Source organism: Lissotriton helveticus, chromosome 8 (genome assembly GCF_964261635.1).
Source record: "Lissotriton helveticus chromosome 8, aLisHel1.1, whole genome shotgun sequence".
In the NCBI taxonomy this organism is placed as follows: Eukaryota; Metazoa; Chordata; class Amphibia; order Caudata; family Salamandridae; genus Lissotriton; species Lissotriton helveticus.
Genome location: NC_136069.1, coordinates 168,232,035 through 168,258,477, shown reverse-complemented (window position 1 = coordinate 168,258,477; position 26,443 = coordinate 168,232,035). Strand labels below are relative to the sequence as shown.

Below are 26,443 nucleotides of genomic sequence, written 5' to 3'. Positions count from 1 at the left end.
TGAAGCGGAATATGGGCAGGACGAGCCTGGCCGAGTCGAATTAGCGGCTGCTGCTCGTCTACACCACAAAATGGCCGCCCACGGTGACCGGTAACCCGGCGATTATGAAGTAGCCTGGCGGATACGGACGAAGATCACCCCCGGCGTTGCGAGACCCAAGTACGCAGACCCACATCAGGGGCATCGCGGGGATCGAGAGTGGCACTGGACCGGTGACTGAGGAGTGCGGCGGTGCGTTCCACTGACAGCAAGATGGCGGCGCTGGTGGAACGCACAGGACTGACAGGGAAAAACGCTTGCGAGTCGCCGCCGAAAGGAACGGTGGTCTCCGTGCTGAGCTGGCGAACGACTGCGGCGTGGTGAGTTGGAGGAGAGGAGAGGCACACAGAAGCAGCTGCTCATAGCGCCGTGTACCACACTGAATGAATGCGACTTATACCAGTGCCCCCACGAGAGTCATGAGGCGGACTGCGCATTGCCCAGGAGGTGAGGGGTATGCATGGAGCATGCACATATGAGGAACGGACCCCATAACTCTGCCACGCACGTCAGGTCTGCACACCTGCTCTGAGGGGAGGCCCCCCAACGCATTGCAGCCACTATAATAGCGCCGTTTGGAGCCCTGAGAAGACGGCCCTGCACGAAGACGATCGGCCATATTTCCAAAGCACGTGGCTGGCTAATGACTGCACGTAAAGCTCGGTGGGGGGCTGCAGCGAAAACACACCGCGTCAACTCCGCGGCCGGTGGGACAACGGCTAGCAGCCCCAGATTGTCATCGGCACAAACTACGCCAAAGCAGCAGATTGACATGGGGAAACCAGACAGACAACAAACTAAGCTCCAATTTGAAGCGCGGAAGCAAGAAAAAATGGCCACGACAGACCCAGAGGCGGAAGGGGGCCAGGAACAATCGGGCGCCACGGGCATGGAATCGGTGCTAAGGGCGATTCAGAAGAGCCTGCAGGAAATGAATGGAAAACTGGACAACGTGGTGCAAAGAGTGGACAACATGACGGCGAAAATTGAACAGCACGACGGGCGTATAACGGAAGCCGAACAACGAATCTCGCAAGTGGAGGATGATCATCAGGCCATGTCCAGGTCCTGCGGAGGCCTGGAAAAGACAGTGGAAAGCTTGCGCGCCAAGGTGGAGGACCAGGAAGCCAGGTCCAGGCGCAACAACGTCCGGATTTCGGGCTTGCCGGAATCCACAAACACAGGGAAGATGGAGACATATATAGAATCGTTGGTGAAAGAGGTATTTGGTTCTGAGAAACTGTCTTCCGTGTTCCTGGTCGAACGGGCACACCGTTCACTTGCGCCTGTGCCAAAACCTGGTGCCGCCCCACGCATGGTCATAGCCCGCTTACTCAACTACCGAGACCGCGACACGATACTTAGGTTGGCCAGAGAAATGGGTAAGGTCACTCATCAAGGTAACACGCTGGAGTTCTATCCAGATCATACCATGGCGGTGCAACTGGCTCGGAAGGAATTCGCTCCAGTTAAAAAGAAGCTGAGAGAACTCGGACAAGAATATGCAATGTTATACCCGGCGAAACTCAAAATCTTCACTGGCGGGAAACCGGTCATACTACCAACAGTACAGGCGGCGCAGGAATACGTTAGGCAACAACTGAAACGGCGCAAGCAGCAAGATCGAAGTGCGGACACGAGCGATGTGGAATGACTGACCCAAACTGTGGACGCACGGTACTGAATTTCGGAGCCCACCTGTGCGGCGCAGGCGATGGACACTGCATTCGTGGGCGAATGTTCACACACGCCTAGGCATTTGTGACTGTAGCGGATGGTGACCTGGCGTGGCACTTACGAACTCACTGTAAATATGGACCTTGATGGAGATGTGCCGCGGCAGAGTCAACATGACTGTGAGTATCAATGGAGTAGAGGGCATAGGGGTTTCTTGTTATTTGCTACTCAGCTATGAAGATTGTGTGGTCACGGCCTAGTGCCTGCCACCCTGGCAAAAAGTATGGCTTACATAGCTCAACTGGCAGAAGGCACATTGTCCATCCCATGGTTCAGTCTAGTGGCTACGCAGATGTAACTAATAGTGGGGAAATTGGCGAACTTACATCATACCACTTTGGCGGCCCTGCTTATGCTGGAGGAGGTGAGGGGTTGGGGGAACTAGAGCACGTGTATTACATTACAGCGTGGACTTGCGACCGTCCACGTCCACTATGTGGATGGTGACGTGTGAACCTGGTGATACCCCCGAGTGGGTGTACCCCGCTAAGAATTTGACATTACAGTTAAAGGTTGTTAAGGGATGGCTTTGGCAAAGTTCGGGGGCTAAAGTGGGTGGGGGGAGGGTGGGAATTTCTGAATATTTCAAACTGCAATTTCTGTGTCTGAGACGCATGGCGAACTCCTTAGTTGTGTATTATGATGTGAGAGATGTCTATGTACAGAGCATACCAACATCGATGCCGGTCACTGTAAAATGTTTACGTCAGTACGCACTGAACAGACAGAGTTATAAATGTAAGGTATACACCATTGATATCCAAGTTCACACCCATGACAGGTACTAACACGCTCAAATTTCTAACGTGGAATGTAAGGGGGCTAGGCGACCCGAAAAAGATCAGGCGACTCTTTGCTTACTTTGACAGGGTACAAGTTAGCATTGTGTTTTTACAGGAAACGCACTTAGCGCGAGACAGTACTTCCACACTAGGCGCTAAATGGGCTGAGTCTGTCACCAACTCGAACTTCTCGTCATACTCTAGAGGGGTGAGCATATTGATCAGAAAGGGAACGGGTTTTGAGATCACGAGCATACACAGGGACACAGAAGGGAGGAGCGTCATAATAGCTGGAGTGGTAAGGCGGCAGAAGATACTATTAGTAAACACATATGGGCCTAATGTGGATGACCCGGAATTTTTCAGACAGGTGTGGCACACTATCGTCGACATGCAGACAACTCACGTAATATGGGGTGGGGATTTCAATGTCACCCTACAGGATACTCTGGATAGGGCAACACATACGCTGGAACAGCACGGCAAAGCGCGGTTGATGCTGCGAGACACCATGGAAGACCTAAACATGGTAGATTTATGGAGGACACGCAACCCAGTAACGACTATAGCGACACATATAAATGCAGCAAACAATAGTTGGTCTAGGCTAGACTACTGGCTGGGCACGCAGGAGATACTTTCATGGGTTAGGGACATAACTCACCTACCACGAACGCTTTCGGATCATGGTCCAGTACTATTAGACATCGCTATCCCATACTATGACCCACCACCTTTTACTTGGCGTTTCAACGCGGCTGCACTGCAAGACCCCATATATGTTGAAACCATACACAAGGCTATAGTAGATTACTTCGATCTCAACGCCCCAACTACTGAAGACCCTGGTCTGCTATGGGAGGCCTTTAAGGCCACGATACGGGGGATCTGTATCAGCACCACCTCAGGCATCCTCAAAGATATAAGACGACAACTGCACACACGAGAACAGGCTATACAAACCTTGGAACAAACGTACACCCAGACGGGCGACGCTGCTGTTTTGGGGGAAATTAAAGCGCTACTAACTGAATACGATGAGTTCGCGACGGACGAACTGAAGTATGTGTCAAAGCGTGCGACAGCGAGGAGGTATGGGGAAGGAGGTAGGCCTGGTAGGGAATTGGCCGCAAAAATATGCGCGGGTAGAGCCCCACAAAACATAACGTCCATTAGCACGGACACAGGGGAGGTGATCACGGACACCACGGGGATATTAACTGAATTTATGAATACTTACGAGACACTTTACACAGCGCGTCCATCACCGACACAGGGTGATTTACTACACTACATGGAAGATATAGAGCTGGCATGGCTAGCTGACGGGCACAGGAAATATCTAGAACGCCCGGTTACAGTGGAAGAAGTGGCTGATACCATTCGGAGATTACCAAATAACAAAGCACCTGGGCCGGACGGTTTTGCCACGGAATTCTATAAAAAATACGCTGATACACTTGCACCATACTTGGTGCGGCTGTACGGGGCGGCGCATGAAGCTCAGACGCTACCAGCGTCCATGAGAGAAGCACTGCTCGTGGCGTTGTTGAAACCAGGTAAAGAGGTAGATAAATGCGACTCATATCGCCCTCTTTCATTATTGAATGTGGACACTAAAATCATAGCTAGTTTGCTAGCGGACAGGTTGAAACCCCTTATGCCTTTGCTGATCAGGCCAGACCAATCTGGTTTTATCCCCGACAGAGCGACTACACATAACACTCGTACATTGTTCGCATTGGCCCATTATTTAACACCGGAAACGAAGGCGGTGGCTGTGTTACTGGACGCAGCTAAAGCATTTGACACAATCGGCTGGCCCTTTATCCATGCAGTACTGGTGCGTATGGGGTTTCCGCAGATTTTTCTGGGTGGATAACGATGTTATATTCAAACTTGACAGCACGCATCAGAGTGAACAGGTACATATCAGAGCCCATTCCAATATGCAGAGGTACTCGACAGGGGTGCCCGCTCTCGCCGATGCTATTCGCGTTGGTGCTGGAGCCGCTGGCATGTAAGATCCGGCAGCATCACCACTATTCAGCGATACAAATGCCCTCCAGACCCATACATATCTCACTGTACGCAGACGACATGGTGCTGTATGTTAAGAATCCTGAACAACACCTTAATCCACTCCTGAGAGAGTACATTAGGTTTGGCCTACAATCCGGGTTGCAGATTAACTGGGATAAATCCCTAGTTCTGTCCTTAACGGACAGCACCTGCCCAACCAAACTAGACTATCCTTTAAAATGGCAAGAGGAACCTACGAAATATTTAGGTGTATGGTTCCACAGAGACCCGGAATTGGTGGTAAGGACGAACTACGGGCGGACCATATCGTCACTAGAGGACAAGGTTAAGAGATGGAACAGACTTCCCCTATCGTTGGCAGACAGGGCGGCCATTGTAAAAATGGTGCTTCTACCGAAGTTCCTGTACTTGTTTAATAATATCCCAATCAAACCGCCCGCAGCCGTATTCCGTAATATTAACACACTGGTCCTTAATTTGTTGTGGGCGGGGAAACAAGCGAGGATGGAATTACGTACCATGACGCTGCCATATACTAAGGGGGGCTTCAGGGTGCCGGACTTTTATTTATATTACTTATGCGCGCAAGCGCAATACGCGCATTACTGGTTCCACGAGGTGCCCTTCTTGACACATGTGGCCGTAGAGGCGGGTGACACTGACCCTATCCCACTAGCCAACATATTGACACATAAACGCACTAAACTACATGAACGTGACATAAATCCAGTTAATACCACGGCTGAGGCATGGCGGCTGATAGGCAAGGCAACGCACAGCTTACCACTGTATGCACCGACACTTCCTCTGGCACATCACCCAGCTCTTTCGGTAACGCAGGAGCGGGTCGGCATGGATCTGTTCAAGCGGGCGGGACTAGACACTCTTGGGGACCTATACGATGGCGGGGTCTTCCTAACACTGGACAAGCTAAACTACATCACAAACCCGACTCCATTGTTCAGTTTCAACTACTATAGACTACAAAGAGCGCTTAGGGAACACTACCCGACACATCCGGAGGAACCTCCCACACTCGCGCCCCTACAACTACTCCTAACTACACCGACAGCGTCTCATCTAGTATCCAAACTGTATGCAACTGTACAAGAGGCGGTGGGGGCGAATACACACAAGGCTAGGGACAGATGGAGCGCTGGACTAGCAGAACCTCTCACTGACTTGGAATGGGATTCCTCCTGTGCGCTCACTGGTATGTTGACCCCTAACGGGAACTTGAAAATAATACACTACAAGTATTTGCATCAGGTATACCACACGCCACAGAGATTACATAAATATGGTTTGCGAGATGATTCACAATGTTGTAGGTGTAAGCAAGATGATGCGGACTTCATGCATCTAGCGTGGCACTGCCGCAAAGTGGCGGGGTTTTGGGAATGCGTCATGCAGGTCCTGAACGAGATGCTGGGGACCTCTATGCTGTGTGATGCGAAAATCTGTTTGTTGGGTATTATCCCGCAACTTAGAGCATTGAAACGCAAATTTTGTGCTATAGCGCTTTTACTGGCTAAGAGAAGGGTGTCTATGCACTGGAATGGCAGAAGGGCCCCTGAGGTGAAGCACTGGATGAGAGATATGGTGTATTGTCGAGACACACTCGCAACGTATGAGGAAGAGCTGCCAGGTGGCTCTAGGCCCAAGGATTATTGGGGGTACTTGCGGGTGTATTTACTGGCACATGATGGTTCTGGATCGGAGGCGGAGATAGAGGGACCTACAGATACGACACTGACAACTCAGAGTGAACAAGTTTCGTAATAATGGCACTGAGGAGGGAGGATGCTGTGACACAGAAGGATTATAGCAGAAGGAGAACTAAAAGTTGGGGACTACATTGTTTGGTTTGTTTCAGTTACGGTACAAGATAAGAAAAAAACTTTGAAAATGTAAGATTACGGATTTATAAGTGGGCGAATACAGCACTGATATACATGTGGGTGCTATCAGACATTACGCCGCCGGTCCGTTGGATGTCGGCTGATGGGCCGTGTAACACTAATGCCAATGATTTTGATTTTGAGTGCGGGTAGCCGGCCATTTATGGATGTAGGCATATGCACTGTATATGTTTACCCTTTTTTTTCTGTTTGTAAGCAACATGAAGTGCATCAATCCTCTTACCTCAATAAACAAATAATAAAAAAAAAAATAACTTATTTGAGGCAAACAGCATGTATTTTCTGAAATTGTATATGATGCAGCTTTGGGTCCTGAAGGTCGAATGACCACTTGCTCTGCAGCTACTGTGAATGAATCATCAGGTGTGCGACCTCTCACTGTAACAGAAAACCTTATAAAATGTAGTGATATGCAGGTAAATGTAAAAAGTAACCACACACTAATTAGGAAATGTGACCAAACAGAACAAATTAAATTTTGTCTTAACAATTAAAAAAAAAAAAAAAAAAAAAAAAAAAAGATACCGGAGTTTGAACACCTTGTGCTGCCCGGCGTGTGGTGCAGCTAATGAAAGTATAGGCCATTTTCTATTCGTTTGCAAAGCCTACGCCACTCCAAGAAGGGTATGGTTAGCTCCAGTTTGTAAAAATCTTGGGACGTCTAGTGGTGTTGAGGCGTTGAGAATCATCTGTACCTCCACTGATGAGCCTATTGTTCTTGGAATAGCTAAGTATTTGGGGTGGGCGTGGTCCATTAGGCGGAGGGCTATTCCCACTAATGCAATTGACTCCTGTTAAATGTGTGTTAATTTTAATATTGTAAAAGCTTGCACAACTGTTTTAGAAATATGTATAAGTACAAATATGAACAAATATTTTAACTGTCATGTATTTTAAATGTATGTTGTGCTTTTATGAGTATATACCTCGAATAAAGCTTTCAAACAAAAAAAAAGATAACTCCAATTCCACCAGCACATGTCCAGACACATTATCCAGCCAAAAGGGCATAAACAAAACCAGTTTTTTTTTGTGATTACAAGGAGGGAATTTATATATAAGATATATTCTACAGTAATGTGTCATTCTCTGGGCTAAAATGAACAAGTTCATAAAAACTGCTTCACACTCATACTCCTACAACTCAGTAGGCATGAAACTATTGCTTTAAAGCTAAATACTGCAACCTATAGTGAACCACATAAGTAAAGAGAAGTAGGAGGAGATAAAGTTGATGTTTGGGCACATAAATGATGCATGCTGAATCAAACTATGTGGTCTACGAAAAGAGGAGTACACAGTGGGTGAAGGTGAGAGGGATATACAACAACCAGCCTAAAGCAGTGTGGCAGATGTAGGTAATATTTTTAAAGCAACAAGAGAGTCGTTGAATTGTTAAGCTTTGTAATGCAACGCTATGTCTATATGTGCAAGTGGCAGTGAGGAGGATGAGTAGCTGATCTGTATATTTTCTAGAAGCTCACAACCTCCTACCGCTTCAAGCTGGCTTTAGACCACCGCATTCTATGAAAGCTGCTTTTTGGATGTGCCTGAATCTATAACGTTTTTGTTGGACAATCGAAACAACACTGTCTTAAGCTTCCTCAATATGTCAGCAGGTTTCAACACAGTTTCTGATGATATACTTCTACAGTGTCTTGCCGACTTTGGGATCTGTGGAAAGGTCTTAACAGTTTCACTCTTTCCTAAAAAAATAGGAAACAAGTAGCATTGATAGGTTGTTTCAGGTCAAGAGAAAAGGCACTAACATCTGGGGTTCCCCAGGGCTTCACCCCGATTCCTACCTGGTTTAATTTTGATTCATTGCCCTCATCAAGTAATTCGGTATCTCTATCATGTCCAATGTTGATAATACTCAAATGATCTTGTCCTTAGACAAGAACCCTACAAATTCCAAAATTAATTTTAAAAGGTGCCTTTCCCAAGTCATCAGAAAGATGGACTGGAACCATATGAAATGCAATGCAGAAAAGACAGAAATCCTTTGTTTTGGAAAGAATAATCAGTTCTCAGCCTCTGACTGGTAGCCTGATGGTCTTATCTCCTCATTTGCCTCCACTTCTGTGGCCAGAAATGTAGGTGTCAAGTTTGACACTGACCTTTCTTTCCACTATAAAGTTGCTTATGTTACTGGAACCTGTTTCTCAATGATCAAGTCACTAAAACATATTTTTTTCTCCATTTAGAGGCTAGGTAGATGGTGGCACACGCCTTGATTACATCCCGGATCGACTAGTGTAACAGTCTTTATCTTGGTGTATCTAAATACCGGACTAGGAAGCTTCAGGATGTGCAAATACTGCTACTTGCCTGATACTTAAACTTCCTTGCACGGCCTCCATCTCCAAGTGAGTAAGGAAAATTCATGGGATTTTGTTTAAATCACTTACTATAGTTTCAGAGCACTTTACCAGACTTGTCCCAAATTACTTTCGGAACTGCTCACACTATGTGTTCATTCCAGAGCCTTGAGATCGGAAAATGCCATGTTCCTAGTGATTCCCTAATTCAGACTAAAGACTACAAGAGACAGATCTTTTTTCATGCTTGTTGCCAAAACCTGGAATCAGCTCCCTTCTTCCAAGATATGTTTAAAATCACATCACTTTTAGAAAGCTTGTTAAAACCTTGCTTTTTATCCAGTCTTAATAGATTCTCTTTATCTGCATATGAGATTGGTATGAAGAATTGTGGATTTAGCGCTGAAATGCCCCTTTGGTGGTGACTATTGCATTTTATAAATACCCATTTCATTTAATTCATTATTTACTGATCATTGGTCACGTGTACATCCAAACAGAAGAAAGTAGCTTGAGGGCACATGGCTCATGAAACAGCCTGTCCCATTCACTACACTTGAATTGCAAACTAAAAGAATGAGTAACAGAGGCTGAGAGAGCAAGAGAGCTCACTAGAGGAGAAAAAAGAAGAGATAGACAGTTAAATATGGGTAAGTGATTTTCTTAGGAGAGGATTGTGTTGGGACTCCTTGCCCAGTGTATGGACGTAAGCGGTACAAAAGGGGTTGATGATGGACGGAGCATCTGAACCAATCAAACACTCACAGCCAGTCAACAGATCTGGGTTTAATTCATTACTGTTCTTTAGCCCACTCTGCCACCCCAGTTCAGACATGGCCATATGCAAATCAGTCTGACCCTGTGCCTCATGGGAACAGTCCAGCCCGAACTGCCAAGCCATGCTTTCCCTGGAACGGAAACCAGCTTCCTAGGACCGATTTCTGGCATTTTAGCCGTCTTCAGCCAGCCAGGCTTGCTTGAATCCAGTGGCAAAGTGAGCAAGGGACTCACGTCTGAGCATACCCTGCCAACTTACGGCGAACAAAGCGGTACAAAAGGGGGTGGTGATGGACGGAGCATCTGAACCAATCAAACACTCACAGCCAGTCAACAGATCTGGGTTTAATTCATTACTGTTCTTTAGCCCACTCTGCCACCCCAGTTCAGACATGGCCATATGCAAATCAGTCTGACCCTGTGCCTCATGGGAACAGTCCAGCCCGAACTGCCAAGCCATGCCTTCCCTGGACCGGAAACAAGCTTCGTAGGACCGGTTTCTGGCATTTTAGCCGTCTTCAGCCAGCCAGGCTTGCTTAAATCCAGTGGCAAAGTGAGCGAGGGACTCACGTCTGAGCATAACCTGCCAACTTATGGCGAACAAAGTGATAACTTCAACTTTACATTGGCGACGAGCGCCTGCTGGGGATAGGTATGTGTGGACCATCAGTTTCCCCGTGAACCCACCGATTTTCACAGAAAAAGTATTGGTTCCAACCGTCCCAAACTTTTGGAGCCATGAGTACTGTTTACTATGGGAGAATCCTGATGCCACGGTTGCCTGTGTCTACTTGGATTTCTGGGGATGTTCACACGGATTATAGAACTGACCGTTTTTGGCATTGCTTTCATTTAAATTGGAGCGCGAGACGCGAGTCCAGGGAATCCATTCAGGCGCACATACCTCCAGCGTGACGGCATAATTCTCTACCCTGCAGCGAGTGAGGTCCACGAGAGACGTGTGTGGCTACTGGCGCTGGGGTTACCTGCGATCCACAGGAGTTCTCCACGTTTTGGGCAGTCACCATCCATTGGAATTCAGCATGGTTTTGGCTCAGTGTTCTTGGCTGTTTTTGTTCAGACAATGACTCATCGTCATTACTTCCGGATCATGGAACATGCACAGTGGTTTTTGTGAAAGGTTCCGATGCATTCATCTAGCATCTCATTCTGGTGCATGTACGGTGATGTGCACACCCTTTCTGAAAACTGTGCACTCCACAGGCATGGTTACAAGGCATGTGCAGTGATGCACACACCATTCTCGTTGATGTAATCAATTTAATACGGAGAGCAGCTTAAGCAGCACGGTGATGCGCACACCCTGCTCGTCAAAAGGACTTGCTTTCGATTATCCTCAAGAAGTAACACGTCAACCAGCGCAGTGATTGATTTAAGGTTTGGAGTTAATTTATGTATTCTTAATTGTGTGCCTACCATTTATATGGTGTTGTTATTTCTTATTATAACTCTTATTTCCAACTTCCAGATATCGTTTGTTTTTCTCTTTCTCTCTTCTTTTTCTTCTTCATTTCCTTGTTTATGACCATTACTGATCTGATTTAACATGGCATCATCCAGCATGTCTGAGCCACCACAGTTTCTCTCTGATAAGGGCGTCTCCATTTTAGCATGGAACAGAGGGAAACTCATATTTGATTCGTACGTGCTTGCCATGGTGGCAAGAACTTTTCAGCCCTCAGAAAGTAAGCAGTTTTGTCAGATAAAATGGGATTGAAGGTAGACTTGTGTATGAAAGTCTTGAAGAAATTGTTTTGAGGCGGGGGAAGGTGAACTGGAAAACGTTTTTGACATGTCTGTTATGATATTGGAAAGGCATATGGGGCAAAAATTAATGTTGTGTTGGAAGGACACAATTCTTCTTATGAGAGTCCAGGGTGAGCAAGAGAAAACTGGAAGTTATGTTGCAACCCTAAAAACTCTTGCACCCACTTATGAATTTGAACAACTGATTCCCCAGTGAGAGACCAATGATGTTATGGTCCAGCAAAAACTCCTTGCTAAAAATCCTGATATAAAAAAAAAACATAGCTATTGTGGATAACACAAACAAGTAGGTGTGTGAGATGAGGGATGACAGAAATAAAGATATGGCTTCTGATGAAACTGTTGTACATGAGATAATGAAAGAAAGTGATAAGGGAAGTGAAGTAAAAAAGCAAAGCAGAGGTGAAATACGTACAAATTATTTCGGGAATGAGCATTCAAATGTTGGATGTCCTTCTAGGGGTTTTAAGTGTTTCAGATGTGGGAGTGACGGACATTTATCTAATAGTCCTGATTGTTTTGCAAGATTTGCCATTTGCAAAAACGGTGGCAAGAAAAGTAATTATGCTTGAATGTGTCCCAGTGCCAAGAGTCAGGTTGTGCATTCCCTAGAGGAGCAGGGGAAGTTTGTTTTGAGTGTGAGAGAAGATTGTATTTGATGGTGAAAAGTTGGAGATGCCCGAGTGTCAGATAATAGTTGGAGGCAAACAGTTGGCAGTTTTGGCGGATTCTAGATCACCTTACACTATGGGAAATTGGGAAGCTTTGTTTAGTAGGGATGAAATCGAGCTGTCTCTGCAGATATCAATCCTGTGGGGTATGGTGGTGTGAAGATTGATTTACTAGGTTATGCCGCGATGAAGATACAATTTATGGACAGGGAGACTGTGGGGAAGGTTTTTGTTGCGTAGAGGAGATAACTTATTTGCGTGGAGACAATAACTGGACATGGGCATTACTTTGAACCCCAGTACCCCTGAGAAAGTGTTGCTGCTGTCCACAAATCAACCACCTGAGGATGTATGTTATAAATTCCCCAAGGTGTTTAGTGAAAACCTAGATCTGCTAAACAACTTTGAGCACAAGATTGTCCTAAAGCATGGAGCCCAACTTTTTGTAGCCAAAGTAAGGAAGATGCGACATCTAATGATGGAGCCTTTGGAGCATGGATCATGAAATTGTTGGAAGCTGGTGTTATTGAGGAGATGGAGTGTTCTGAATGGTTGGCTCCGATTGTTTTGGCACCCAACGATGAAGGGAGAAATATTAGGATGTGTGTGGACTTGAGGGGACTCAATAAACACATCTGAATAGACCGACAACCATTGCCGAGCATTTCAGAAACTTTGGCTCTAATAAATGGTGCAGGGTTCTTCAGTGTGATTGACTTGTCCTCCACTTACCACCAGGTTTTAGTGCGTCCGTATTCTAGGCATCTTACGACATTTGTGACTCCTGTGGGTGCCTTCAGATTTATTCGCATGCCATTTAGATTAGCGTCTGCAGCTGTCTGCTTCCAGAGAGTTATGAGAAGATGTGGAAGGATTATGCAAAGTACTTATTTTCTAAAATGACATTTTAGTTTATAATAAAGATAAGGAGGAGCATGACAAGCAGCTGTGAAAAGTTTTGATTTGCTTGCAGGATGCTGGATTAGTGATTGAGAAAGAAAAGTGCAAGTTTCGAGTCACTTCAGTGAGTTATGTTGGACACACAATTTCAGGACAGGGAATAAGTCCCAAGTTGAATTTGGCTGGCACCCCTGCCGGAGAATAATTATCAAGGGCAATCATTTCTGGGACAAGCAGATTTGTGTTCAAAATTTGTCCCTAAGTTTGTCAGTACCCCTAAGATCATTGTTGAAAAAGAATGCAAGGTTTGAGTGTTCGGAGGAGTGTACTCTTGCTTTTAATACCATCAAAAATATTATAGGGAAAACGCTTACCATAGGCATTTCGATGCATGCAAAAAGACTGTGCTGACGACGGATGCCAATATCCCTGGTTTGGGGGCAGTTCTGTCTCAAACTGTTGATGGCGAGTCAAAGATTGTGGCCTTTGCTTCTTGTTCCCTTCGTGGCACAGAAGAATGGTATTCTGTGTTGGAGTGTGAGGCGCTGGTTGTGTTTTGGGCAATCCACCATCTCAAGTTCTTCCTGTGGGGTATACCTGTGCTGGTCAGATCAGATCATTAACCGGTTTGTCAGATTTTCACGTGCAGGGATGTGGAGAACTTATCTACACGAATCAAGAGGTGGATGGAAGGAAGACTGAATTTAACTTAAGAGTGGAATATGTGCGGGGTTCAAAAAAACCTACTGACAGATTGTTTGTCAAGAATGCCTTTGGATCAGTGTGGCGGAGAAGTGGAAGACTCTTTGGTTGCATGGGTGTGCGAGTCGGCACTTGATACCGACGAGTGATCCTTGGCATGTCAAGAGGTCAAAGTCTGGGAGGAACTCAAAGGGTTTGTTGGGAAGGGTTGGCCAGTTGACTGTGATATACCGGATCCGTTGAAGTGTTTCTTGAATGTGAAAGATGAGTTGCGTATAACTGAGGAAAAGTTGTTGAGGGGACTAAGGGTGATATTGCCTCGTGGGTTGTGGAACAAACTAATTAAGGTCATATTGGCAGAAACTTGATCAAAGCAAGAGTCTGTGAGAGGTAGTGGTGGCTAGGCATAGATCAACAGATCGAAGAGATGTGAGACTGCTGGGAGTGTGCCAACAATGATAAGCGTAAGAAATCATGTATGGTTCCATTGTTGTCAGAGGCAGGTCCACTGCGCAGGTCTAACGTACAGATATAATTAGAACCAGGGCAAATTGTAATTACATGTCTCCCCTTCGGTCGCTGACCTTAATTGTAATCCAGTGTCATTAATTTCCATGTCACGAGTCCTTGAACTCATCACACTTCGATACCTCTCTAAGATGGCCACCAATTCTCTCTTATTCTTGACCTATTCAAAATGGCCACCATACCCGGACTACACCACGCCGCATAGGCCCTTTTCGCTCTTCACCCCCATCACGTGTCCCCAACATGCACCAATCACTGGCCCATATAACGTCTCGCGTCCTGCCCGGTTGCAGACCCCGCGATTGTGCCGCTGCTCATCTCTTGTGCCCAGGAAGTTTGAATTCCTGACGGTACCGGTTTCCAACCCCTTCAACGTCCTAGCTGTAACCCCCACATTCCCTTCCTCTATTCTAGGCTATTATGCCATTGGCCCTCCGCCCTGGAGTTAAGTCAGCCGCCCCTATCCAAGCCTCTGCTCAGTTCGCCCGTATTGACGGCGATTGCCTCTCTCGGTTATTAATAGGTAAGCGTCCCTCCGAAGTACTGCCTAACTAGCTCCCCCTCCTGGCTCCCTTCCAATTCCGTCCTCTCCCTACAGGGTAGCACCATAAGTTCTACCGCGTCCAAGTTGCAGGACCTACACCTACAACGTTAATTGGCTGATCTTATCGGTAAGCCAACCAGCGCCTCCTGCATTCGCGGAATCACATCACGGCTGAAGCCTCCGCTTACATGACCTCCATCCTTAGACACCTTCTCACCGCGCTCAGGTTCGCCCTTATCCTTTTATGTTTTCACGCTGTCACCATCTAGTACTTCTCTAATGATAATGTTGCGCCAAATAGCGGGACAAATTCAGTAATATACTGTAAAGTATGAATTAGTAAACTGTCAACCAAAGCATGCATTGTTGCTCTTAAGCTGACCACCACAGTATGATCTGCTGTTCATAGCTCCAAGCTCACAATTTTAGATCACCCTCACCAGCCTTCGCAATAATTTTAATGCCACCGCCAGGAACTCTGTCTGTGCATGAAATGAATCTTAGCACCAAATATGTGTTGTTGAAATGTGTTTTTTATTGTTTTTCACTACTCCTAATCCCCTCGACCACTGCCTTTCTCGCCTCTCTCCCCACTAGGCATCTGAGGCTACAATTGTTAGGCATAGGATCTATGTCCTGATGATGATCTATGTATCAAGATAACGGATCGAAACGCCGTTGACTTCTAATAATACCTTATACAAGTTCAAAACTTTATGTGTACTACTAATGTAAAGGTGTTGATTATGTTCTGTTGTACCGTGACATTGTGCAATTACTGGTACTTCAAACCTCATGCTTTTGCCTACAAGCCCTTTTGTTACAGTTTTGTCACTGAATGTCTGTTGCACATGTGTTAAGTAGGGTGCAGGCTTGTGCCCCACTTTGTGTAACATCTCCTATATTCCACTACAAGTAAATACTAGACCTCTGTCCGGCTGGACAAGTCCAAAACAATATAGCTACGACTGAGTCTATATTTATTCACTGTGTATATATTTTTCCCTAAAGGGACCACTGTTGTTTGAATAGCATTATCCCCAAGGTTCCTTTCAACTGAATTGGGTCCCCTTGTTGTTTCAAATATATTCTTGCGGAAGGCGGCACCAGTCAGGGCTGCAGCTCCGTGCCCTGTTCCGAGGTATAGGTGGCAGCGTTGGTTTTGTATATCCAGCGCCACCCCCCCTCCACCTTGGCAGCTTGCGGTAGGCATGGGTCTAGGTACGGGATGTGGGATCACCAGCAGCGCTGGGCAAGGGTTCGCCAGGCAGTTTACCGCTGCTCTAGGGTCCGGCGCACCCATCAGTAGTCTCACTGCTGGTCTGACATGACTGAGTGAGAGTGAGTCTGACTAAGAGCAGGACCTGCTAGGTGTTGAGGTTGCGGGGCTAGGTGAGTAATTATTAAAATTATATTTTTTTTATTACTTGTGTGTTCTATGCTATAGCTTATAATTTTTCCCAAATTAAAGCAAGCATGCTGCTGGAATGCAGTGAAGTTATGTTTTCAAATATTATGTAATGTCTGTTATTCTAGACAGGTGCTTAGCTTACTTGGCGCTACTCACCTAACCTAGGGCCAGATGTAGGTCGCCAATTACCGGTCGGTAACGGCCGAAAATTGGTTTTCGAGATGTAGGTGCCAATATTTTACAGATTCGGTAAATTTACCGAATCTGTAAAATACCGAATCGGTAATTTTACTGATTCAGTAAAACCCAGATGTAGGTAGCACTGTTTACAGTGCTACAGGCCTTCAGAATTCGGTATTTTACCACCCAATCCAATTGGGTGGTAAAATACCGAATTCAGGTGTGCATGCAAGGGCATGTCTGTGTGTCACATGGCACACATGCCTGTATTTGGGGTGCTAGAGGGTGTCAAAGTGACACCCCCTGCACCCTTGCTGAAATCAGTATTTACCGAATCTGTAAATACCGATTCGGTAATGCCCATTGATTCCTATGGGCTTCAATGCCCATAGGAATCAATGGGCATTACCGAATCGGTATTTACAGAATCGGTAAATACCGATTCTTAACGATTCGGTATTTACCGAATCTGAAATACCTACATCTCCCCCCCCTCTATTTTACCACTTCTTAAATACCGAATCGGTATGATTCGGTATTTAAGAAGTGGTAAAATAAAATTACCTACATCTGGCCCTTAGTTATCTAATCGTACTTGTTGCCGGTTGCCACTCGCTTGGGCTGATGTAATTAGTGATGATTATGTAGGACGTTCTGTAATTAGTTATTTGTAACCGAATGATGCATGCAACACGGACGGTGCAGGGATGTTTGGGAACAACAACATCCATTTTTCAATGGAAGCTTGTGCTGCTGGTCTTTTTTGCCTGCCACACAAGCTTCCATGGAGGTTTGCGAATGCCCTATGGGCGATCGCATTGATTTGTAATAGACTAGTGAAGTCATCGTAACCGCGGCGCCGACATAAGGTCGGGTGGTTCCAGAACTGCAATGGCATCCACCCGACATCGTTGTAATCATTAGAATAAGGCCCTTAGTAATTAGTGCATTGGCCCGTCAAAGGGGATTGTTTTGAGACTAAGAGATTGCGAATAAGATTTGAGAAGAAGAAAACATCATTTGTTGCAATTTATTAGTCATTCTAAAATGCAGTTGACTAAATTTGGAATAGGAGTGGACTCCTAGGTAGGTTTTGGACATTTTGAATAGGATAGGACAGTCCGCAATATACTAATACTAGCTGATCTGATTTAGAAAAGTTCAATGTTATTGTGATTGCCTTTGCCTGTCAAAAAATATTTTGCAGAGATATTTACCACTAATCTTTTTTTGTCTTTGTTCATCCAGAGGCAAGAAGAGGGCTGGGGCGGCAAGAGTCTGGGAGCTGGTGGTGCAGCCCAGATCCTTGGCCAATTGCTCTGCTGACCCCAGTAAGTGTCTTCCCCTAATTGTTCTGCTCCTTTTTTAATAATGTGGCATCTACCCGTATCATATTAATTTTCTAAAAACTCTTTGATGTATCCGGTTCTATATTCTTGTTATCCCAGCATTATCCTATTTACTTGTTTTCCATATTTCAGGTTTCTCTAGTTTACGTCAAACTGTCTCTTGTTACTAGTCTGTCTGTAGTTTCCTTTCTTCTGCTTTTTCAATCAGCTTTCCCTTTCCCCTTTTGTGTACTGCCTAGTAGTGGTACTCTAAGACTCAGAGAAACTATTGGTCACATACTACTACTACTACGAGTCCTCCTCCTCTGCCGTGCATCCAAATAAGGTATTATACGCATGTATGTTGAGATGAGAAGGCTCAATCACTAAAACAAGAGAGTGGCAACGGTCACATTGGGTCTTCTTATTAGCTAGGCGGACAAGTTACTTACCTTCGGTAACAATATATCTGCAAGAAACATAGGTTAGTTATAGATTCATTACCTTAGAATTACCCCCAAGCGTCAGTCTGGATCCATAATGTTTTTCGGCAGCAGTACCTCTGTGCGTCGGAAGGTGGTGTCGGTCGGCTCCGCATCCGTCATTGGCGTCCTAGTCACCGGGATGACATCGCAGTAGCTACTTAGACGAAACCCGTGCGCGCTGATGTCAGTTCCGTAGACGCCGCCCTTGCGCGGTGACATCAGTTCTGTACACGACTTTCCACGCCAGAATTGCAGAGCCTAATGAAGACACTGACCACTGGTGCACAAAACTAGGGCCCTGAAAGGATGTCCTTAACCCTAGAAATCAGTTCACAGAACGGGGAGGATGGGTGGGGCGGTAAGGAATCTATAACTTACCTATGTTTCTTACAGATATATCGTTACCGAAGGTAAGTAACTTGTTCATCTAAAAGAAACACTTAGTTATAGATTCCTTACCTTAGAATAGATACCCCAGCAATACCAACCCCGGAGGTGGGTCTGCGAACCAAGTTCACACCAGGAAGTCCTGGACAACAGAACGGCCAAAGAAGCCGTCTCTCCGGACTTGGCTGTCCAGCCAGTAGTGTTTTGTGAAGATGTGCAGCGATGCCCACGTAGCTGCCTGACATATGTCATGTAGAGGATCTCCTTTTCCCAAAGCAGTAGTGGCTGCCATCGCCCTAACAGAATGGGCGCTTAGCCCCACTGAAGGCTCCTTTTTTACTAGAGGTTAGCAGGCTTTAATACACAAAATGACCCATCTAGAGATGGTCCGCTTGTGATTGGCCCAACCTTTCTTGGCGCCCACGTAGCCAACAAAGGGTTGGTCATCCACCCGGAACTGTTGGTGAAATCCAGATAGAAGGAAAGCGCATGTTGTGGGTCCAGACGGTGGAGCCTCTCTTCCTCTTTAGAAGGATGCGGAAGCAGAAAGAAGGTGGGCAAAGTGATGGTTTGCCTGATGTGAAAGGAGGGGACCACCTTGAGAAGAAAGGATGGGCAACCTTGTCCGGATGTACAGCCAGAAAAGGAGGCTTGGATGAAAGAGCTTGGAGCTCACTCACTTTTCTGGCAGATGTGATGGCTACCAGGAATGCAGTCTTAAGAGTTAAGAGTCGTAGAGGACAGTTGTGAAGCGGCTCAAAGGGAGCGCACATCAAATTGGTCAAGACCAAGTTCAAGTCCCACTGAGGCATTACAAAGGGGATAGGAAGAAAGAGATGAATATTGCCTTTTAAGAAACGATTTACAACCGGGGACTTGAAGAGAGAAGGCTGATCAGGAAGCCTTAGAAAGGCAGAAATGGCCCTTGATAGTGCCCAGAGCAGAGCCCTGCTGGGCCAAATACAGGAGGAACAAGAGAACCTCAGAAAGAGGGGCAGAAAGGGGATCCACTAGCCTTTGCTGCACACCATGCCACAAATTTGTTTCATTGGCAGGCATATACCGTTTTAGTGGAGGGACGCCTGGCTGTCGAGATTACATCACAGCCTTCAGGAGGCAAGTCAAATGACGTCAACTGCTGTTGCTCAATCTCCTTGCAGGGAGGTGGAAGCTGGACAGGTTCGGGGGAGGACCGTCCCCTGCTGCTGCGACAGAAGATCCTCCCAAAGAGGCAGTCGGATCGGAGGATCAATGGCCATGTTGAGCAGCTTGGGATACCAGACTCTTCGTGTCCAATCCGGAGGCACAAGAATGACTTGGGCCCGGTCGCGTTTGATCTTCTTTCATTCTGGGCAGAAGTGGTATAGGCGGGAAGGCCTAAAGAAGACCGCAACTCTACTTGCAACGAAAAGCGTCGCCTAGCAAGTGCTGCCATGAAAATTCCAACGCGCAAAATTGCTGACATTGCGTTTTCTCTTCAGTTGCGAATAGATCCAACCAAGGCTCTCCCCACTGCTGAAAGGGACCTTGCACCACCTACGAGTGTAGACGTCATTCGTGATCCATCATGCACCTGCGGCTGAGTTTGTCCGCTCTGGAATTCAGTGAACCTGCCAGGTGTTGAACCACCAGAGATATGCCCTGATGTTCCAGCCATGTCCAGAGGCGGAGGGCCTCCTGACATAGGGTCCACGACCCCACCCCACCCTGTTTGTTGCAGTACCACATGACGGAGGTGTTATCCGTGAACACCTGCACTACTCTTCCCCGAGCAGAGGGAAGGAAGGCTTTCAGTGCAAGACAGATCGCCCGAAACTCCAGATGGTTGATGTGGAGCCCGGACTCCGCCAGAGACCAGAGGCCTCTGATTTCCGCCTCTCCCATGTGGCCGCCCATACCCGCAGTGATGCGTCTGTCACCAATGTGTGTCCCGGTGGTGGTAGGGAGAGGGACCTGCTGTTGACCCAATCCTGGTTCGTGAGCCACCGCTGCAATTGTTGTGCAGTGCCCTCCGAGATCTGGACACAATGGGATAGATTCCCTTGATGCTGAGCCCACTGGAACTTCAGGTCCCACTGCAGAGCCTGCATATGCCAACTGGCTTGATCAACCAGCAGGAGGCCATGAGGCCCAGCACCCTCAGGGTCATCGTGACCAAAACCCGGAATAGAGCCTGAAAGATTGGACTCACAGCCCAAATATCCCGTACCCGAAACTGCGTCATGTCCAGAACCGCTCTGATGAAGAGGAGCTTCTGAGAGGGGGCAGGTGTTCGGCGTAGTCTGGAGGTGGGAGACGACAGCCTGAGGCGAGCCCGCCTTCAACAGCCAGTTGTTGAGTTCGGGGAAGACTGGAACCCCTGATCGGCGCAGATGAGGTGCAACCACTGCCATCACTTTTGTGAACACTTGCGCTGGTAAGGCCAAAGGGGAGCACGGTAGACTTTTAGTGCTCATGGCCTACCGTGAACCACAGGTAACGCTGGTGGACCGGCAGGACGGAGATGTGAAAATAAGCGTCCTGCAAGTCCAACGCTAGCATCCAGTCTCCAGGTTCGAAAGTAGACAAGAACTGAGTAAGCATCAACATCTTGAACTTCTCCTTCCGGAGAAAGCGGTTAACGTTCCCGAGATCCAAGATAGGACGCAGTACCTTGTCCTTCTTGGGTACCAGAAAGTAGTGGGAATGACAACCACAACCTACTTCTGGGGCAGGAACGCGCTCAATGGCTCCCTTGGCCAAGAGAGCTGTGACTTCCTGTTGGAGAAGGCGCAGATGATACGATGGTACTGAGGTGGCATGGCTGGAGGGGTAGCCTCGAAGGGGAGGGAGTAGCCCTTTCGGACTATCTGCAAAACCCACCTGTCAGATGTGATGGTGCACCAGTGGGGGAGGTGATGGTGGATCCTGCCGCCCACTGGCGATTGATGGGCCTGACACGTCGGACTAGGAAGGTTTGGAGGCTAAAGCAGAGGGGGGGATTGGTGGACAGGCCCGCCCGCTGACCCCCTAAACCCTGGCGGTGTGTTCATACGTCCCCGGCCGCACAAACGTAGGGGAATGTGCGTCGGCCTGTGGCTCTAGAAGGGACGTAGTGGGGCACCCCTTCCGTAGCCACAAAAGAGGCAAAAAGTAGACTGCGCAGGGCAGTTGGAGAAGCCCAAGGACTTGGCTGTAGCCTGTGAGTCCTTGAAACGCTCTAGAGCGCTGTCTGCTCTGTCGCCAAAAAGGCGACGGCCATCAATGAGCATGTCCATAAGGGTGTCTGGACATCCCCAGAAAAGCCAGTTGATCTCATCCAGGTGTAGCATCGAAGGGCTACCGACGAGGAAATTGTCCTGCCTAGAGAGTCGGTGGTATACAGCCCACAACAGATGGTAAACTTTGGTGCGTCCCTCTCAGCGGCAACAGCCTGGGATAGTACGGTACGGGCCTCCTCCGGACACTGAGACAGCATTTGCACAACCGTGTCCCACACCGAGTGGGAATAACAGCCCAATAGACATGCCTTGTTTACCGACCGCAGTCACAAGCTGGTGAAAAGAAAACATCTTTCCAAGATGATCCAGCTTCTTGGATTCCCTATCTGGTGAAGCGTTAGGGAATGTGTTCTTGGAGGTAGAGGCTTGGACTACCATGCTCTCAGGGTGGGGTGTTGGAGAGGAAAGTGGGGTTGCCCAGGGTCGGGCAGTGGCATTGGGCAATCATTCTATCCACAGGAGCCCCCGTGTTGGGCCTGGACCAGGTGCCCAAAAGGACATCGGTTAGGGCTTCATTAAACTGCAGCAGGGTTAATCCTGATCGCCACTGTAGGGAGCTCAAGGTGGAGAGCCTCTGCCCACCTATGCAACACCACTTCATAGGTAGCTTCCTCCTCCGTAGCCACAGTAGGAGGAGACAACATGCCAAGGTCAGTGGAGGTATCAAGACCACTGGCATCCCCCAGGTCCTCCTCTCTCCAGTCTGGATCATAATCCAAATGGTTGATCAGGGGGTCACCTGACCCCTCCCAGTCCTCCTCCTTGTCCTCTGGGTGCCAATCTGGCCTGAAAGGGACCCCAGGTGTGAACAGGGGCACAAAAATCCCGGTTGGCGCCGGATCCGGCGTCAGGCGACTCCGGTCCGGCTCTGTGTCCACATCCGGATGGAGGCCGGGGTTGACGCCGGCCAGAGGCACAACCGGCTTCTAGTGCAGGTGCGGTGCCGAAGGAAGCGGCACCAATGGAGGTGCAATGAGGTCAACCGGCGCCGATCCGGAACCAGGCCTGAATCCATGGGGGCCCTGCGAGCCGGGGCCAGAGCCACCGTCAGAGAACGCCTAGGACCCCAACTGAGTCCACGGGGCCCGAAGGTGCGCCAGCGGAGTCGGTCTGCCCAAAGATGGCATGCATCGCCTAGTTAAACTGACTAAGCTGGACAGGGGTCGCTCCGGTTCCCAGAAAGGGAGGGAAACTTGGAGTCGGCCGCGGGAGGGGCACCGCCCGCATCCCTCGTCTCGTCAGCTGACCGACGGGGAGAAGTCGAAGAGCAACGATGCTTCTTTGACTTCTTCTTCTGCTTTGACTTACCTGACCACGAGTGAGAAGACTTGGAGACGAGTGGTGATGGCTCCACGACCGGTCTCTCGACCTTCCTCGCGACGGGACCTCGAATGGCACGGAGCCGACTGCCAGGAACTCAAGAAGCTTTTGGGACCGCACCTGCAAAGACTTCGAAGCCATGGTCCGGCAGTCGGAGCACTACTTGGGGTCGTGGTCACGCCCCCAGCAAAACAGGCACACAGGGTGCGGATCTGTCACCTATATCAGTCGGGTACAGGAACCACAAGCCTTGAAGCCGGGCATCCTTACCTGCACAAGGAGTCGGTAGGATTCAAAAAGACATCGACAAAAGTCGTTCAAAACGTTCAGTCAAAAAGTGACTGGAGCTAACGTTCTCTCCGGATCTACGCTGGCTGGCAGGGAAAAAGAAAGAACCAACGTTATTGCGTGAGGGCGGCGTCTAAGTAGCTACTGCGAAGTCATCTCAGCGACGCCAACGACGAACGCGGAACCGACCGACACCACCTTACGAGGTACTGCTGACAAAAAACTTTCTAGATCCAGTCTGACTTCTGGGGGTAATTCGAAGGTAAGGAATCTAAAACTAATTGTTTCTTTCAGATCTAGTATTATTAGCAGGAGTTGGTGAACTAATGACTGTGCACTAAGTCTGAGAGGAAGTACGAGGAAGACGGCCCCATTGGATTTGCCAACCAAGGACATATGCTATTTTTTTCTCAAAACATCAGGTTCATCAATCAATAGCTTCAACCACTCCTTAACAGCGTGTCTCTTCTCTTGACTTCAGAGTCAAAATGCACAACCTGATATTTTTGATAGAAGATACTGTCTGTACTATATCTATATTTTAGTGAGTGATGGGTGTGGTATTTTATTTCGCTCTAAAACAATTAATAGGGGGAGGTGTATCTGGCATCTAAGAAATGTGTAATCTCTTTTTCTAGCTGCACCGACCACCAACGCCTGGGCCAGCAGTGACAGCACCAGCCAGTCTGCAGATGCGGCAGCAGAAGGGGCTGAACCAGCGGCAGTTGCGGGCAGGGGTAAGTCGTATTGCTTGCTTATTGACAATTAATTATAATTTAACTCACTGTAAGGTGCAGTCTTGTTTACTTGTGAACAAAAGGAGAACACAGCAGGACTTGAGCTGAGTAACTAATGGCTGCTCCTATCTTCAACTCAGCAGAGAACGAGACCTTTAAATAATGTTGTTAATGTTAATGTTAATAGTTTTCTAGAGCGCACAGCTGCCCCAGCAAAGGGGCGTCCCGGCGCTATCAGGTCTATACACACAACAGTCTGAGGAGGAAAGACCCCGCAGCCCTATCCATATCCTATACAGAAGAGAAAAGAAAGGTTTTGATAGCCTTACGAAAGACAAGCAAATAAGGGTTCAGGGAAAAGGAAAGGATGGATGAAATGTAATATATATAACTGAAAAAGAAGGATGCGTGGGTTAAAGCGCTAGATGCATAAATAGTATTATAGGTGGCTGATAGATAGCATACATGGGTGGGTGAAGGATGGATGAAAGATATACGAGTAGTAGGAAGCTTGCCTGGGTGGGTGAAAGTGTATGTGTGAAAGGATGCCTGCCTGGGTGGGTGATTGGAATCCTGTGGTGGTTTCTTTTGATTGAAATAAACTTAAGGACACATGGGTGGGGAAATAACAAATGTATGTTGCTGAAAGTTTTGTTCTTGAGATCATGAGACTAGAGCGTGACAGAGAGCCATGTTTGGATGGATGGGTAGTTTCTATGGTGAAGAGTGGATTGAGAGAATATAAAACTTAAATGGTGGTGAGTAGCAAAGCCAAGGGTGAAGAACAAAAAATAAAACACTAGAAGAACAATGCAATGATGAATGGAAAAATCCTTGGGAAGGAGAATAAGGGACTACGGTGCTCCTCTGTAGTGGTGGTGTTCACACCTTTGTATGCCTGGAATTGTTTTTCGAGGATTTTTGATTCAAACAGTTCAGGAGGTGGTATTTATGACTCCTCCCTGGACTCATAGTAGTTTTCAAGCGCAACATTATGTATCCTTCCTACCCACCCATCATCAATCACCTCCCTCCATACTCATGGCATCATTTTCTATGTGTTTTGCTTAGAGCATTGGCAGACCTGGCAGAGGAAAATAGAGGCCAACAGGGCAGAGGAACGGCGTCTGGTGGACTTGAAGGATGGGGCAAAAGCTGCTGCAGATGCCCTGAGGCCCAGCCAGGCCACAAAACCCCCCCCACCACATTGTCGCCGCGGTCCAATGGGTGCTTGCTGATATTCCACCAGCACTGCTGCTCCCGCTTATTTCCGCCGGTTTGAGCACAACATCATGCGAAGGCTGGGGAATATTGAAGCCAGGCAGGAACGCTTGGACAGGCACCTCAAGGAGCTCCTAACCCGCTGTTGGTGCTCTCTTCAGCCCCTTTTTCAATCTGTTATGGGTGGGTGAAAGTTGGGGGATTGTTAGGTTTTTCTTTATTTATGGACATTTCTTGGACACTACTTAGACACTGGTTGGCATTAGGAAGAGGGGTGGACCAGCTGTGGGTTTGGTTTAGATTTGTTCAGGGAATAAATCTTTCTTACTTTTACATTTTACGATTATGAATGATTTAAAAACACAATTGGTGAGGTTATTGTTTGTTTTACTTCGCACTGCTGCCTTTGCCGCAGCCAGTTCTGCTGATAGTGTAAACAAAACAGTGATACAGTACCCTTCCTTGTCCTACTACTCTCTCCTCCTAGTCTCTGTATCCTACTCAGCTATTATTATTATTAACCCCTAGGGACTCGGAGGGACTGGGGATGAATTAAATCAACCAAAGTTTACTTCTCTTACCTGATTAGATGAAGCGAGGGCTCCATGGTTTCCCAAGGTGCCATCATGGTGGTGGTAGTAGCAGCAGGTTAGTAGCAGCAGTATGCATTGCTAGTGTTTCTTTTGATATTGAAGGCAAAGCCATCAGGACTGAAGCGAGGTCCCACTCCTTCCTAGGCCTACTAGAACTGTAGGATAAAGACTCGGAGAGTGGGGACTATTCATCAAAAAGAAAGTTAACAAATTGAAATTAAAAAAACTAGGTTAATGCTGTTATTATATGCAAGCTTGATGACAGTCACTAGAGACTAGACTAGTAAAACAGACTCAGTCTCAAACACAAGAAGAAAGTATGATAAGCAATGGAAAATTGAAATAATCAGAACAGTGTTGAGGTACTACGAACTGGACAAAGTGGATAAGCTTGACCTTAGATGCAAATTACTACAGTGCCTGAATGATGATGCTGGCAAGAGATGTTCCTCTGAAAAAAAATATCATACACTGTGCTG

At 47.3% G+C, this 26,443-nt stretch overlaps 1 protein-coding gene and 1 long non-coding RNA gene across 9 annotated transcripts in view; one reads left to right on the top strand and one right to left on the bottom strand.

Moving 5' to 3' along the window:
• The window catches only part of LOC144772476 (uncharacterized), a 30,196-nt gene extending 6,060 nt beyond the window's left edge, over positions 1–24,136 (top strand). The window contains exons 2-3 of the long non-coding RNA XR_013599760.1: positions 17,594–17,676; positions 24,052–24,136. This is a non-coding gene — a long non-coding RNA (uncharacterized LOC144772476). The remainder of the gene's footprint in view (positions 1–17,593; positions 17,677–24,051) is intronic.
• Positions 1–26,443, bottom strand: part of LCA5L (lebercilin LCA5 like) — a 976,100-nt gene that overhangs the window by 619,805 nt on the left and 329,852 nt on the right. The gene's annotated exons all lie outside the window — the stretch shown is intronic.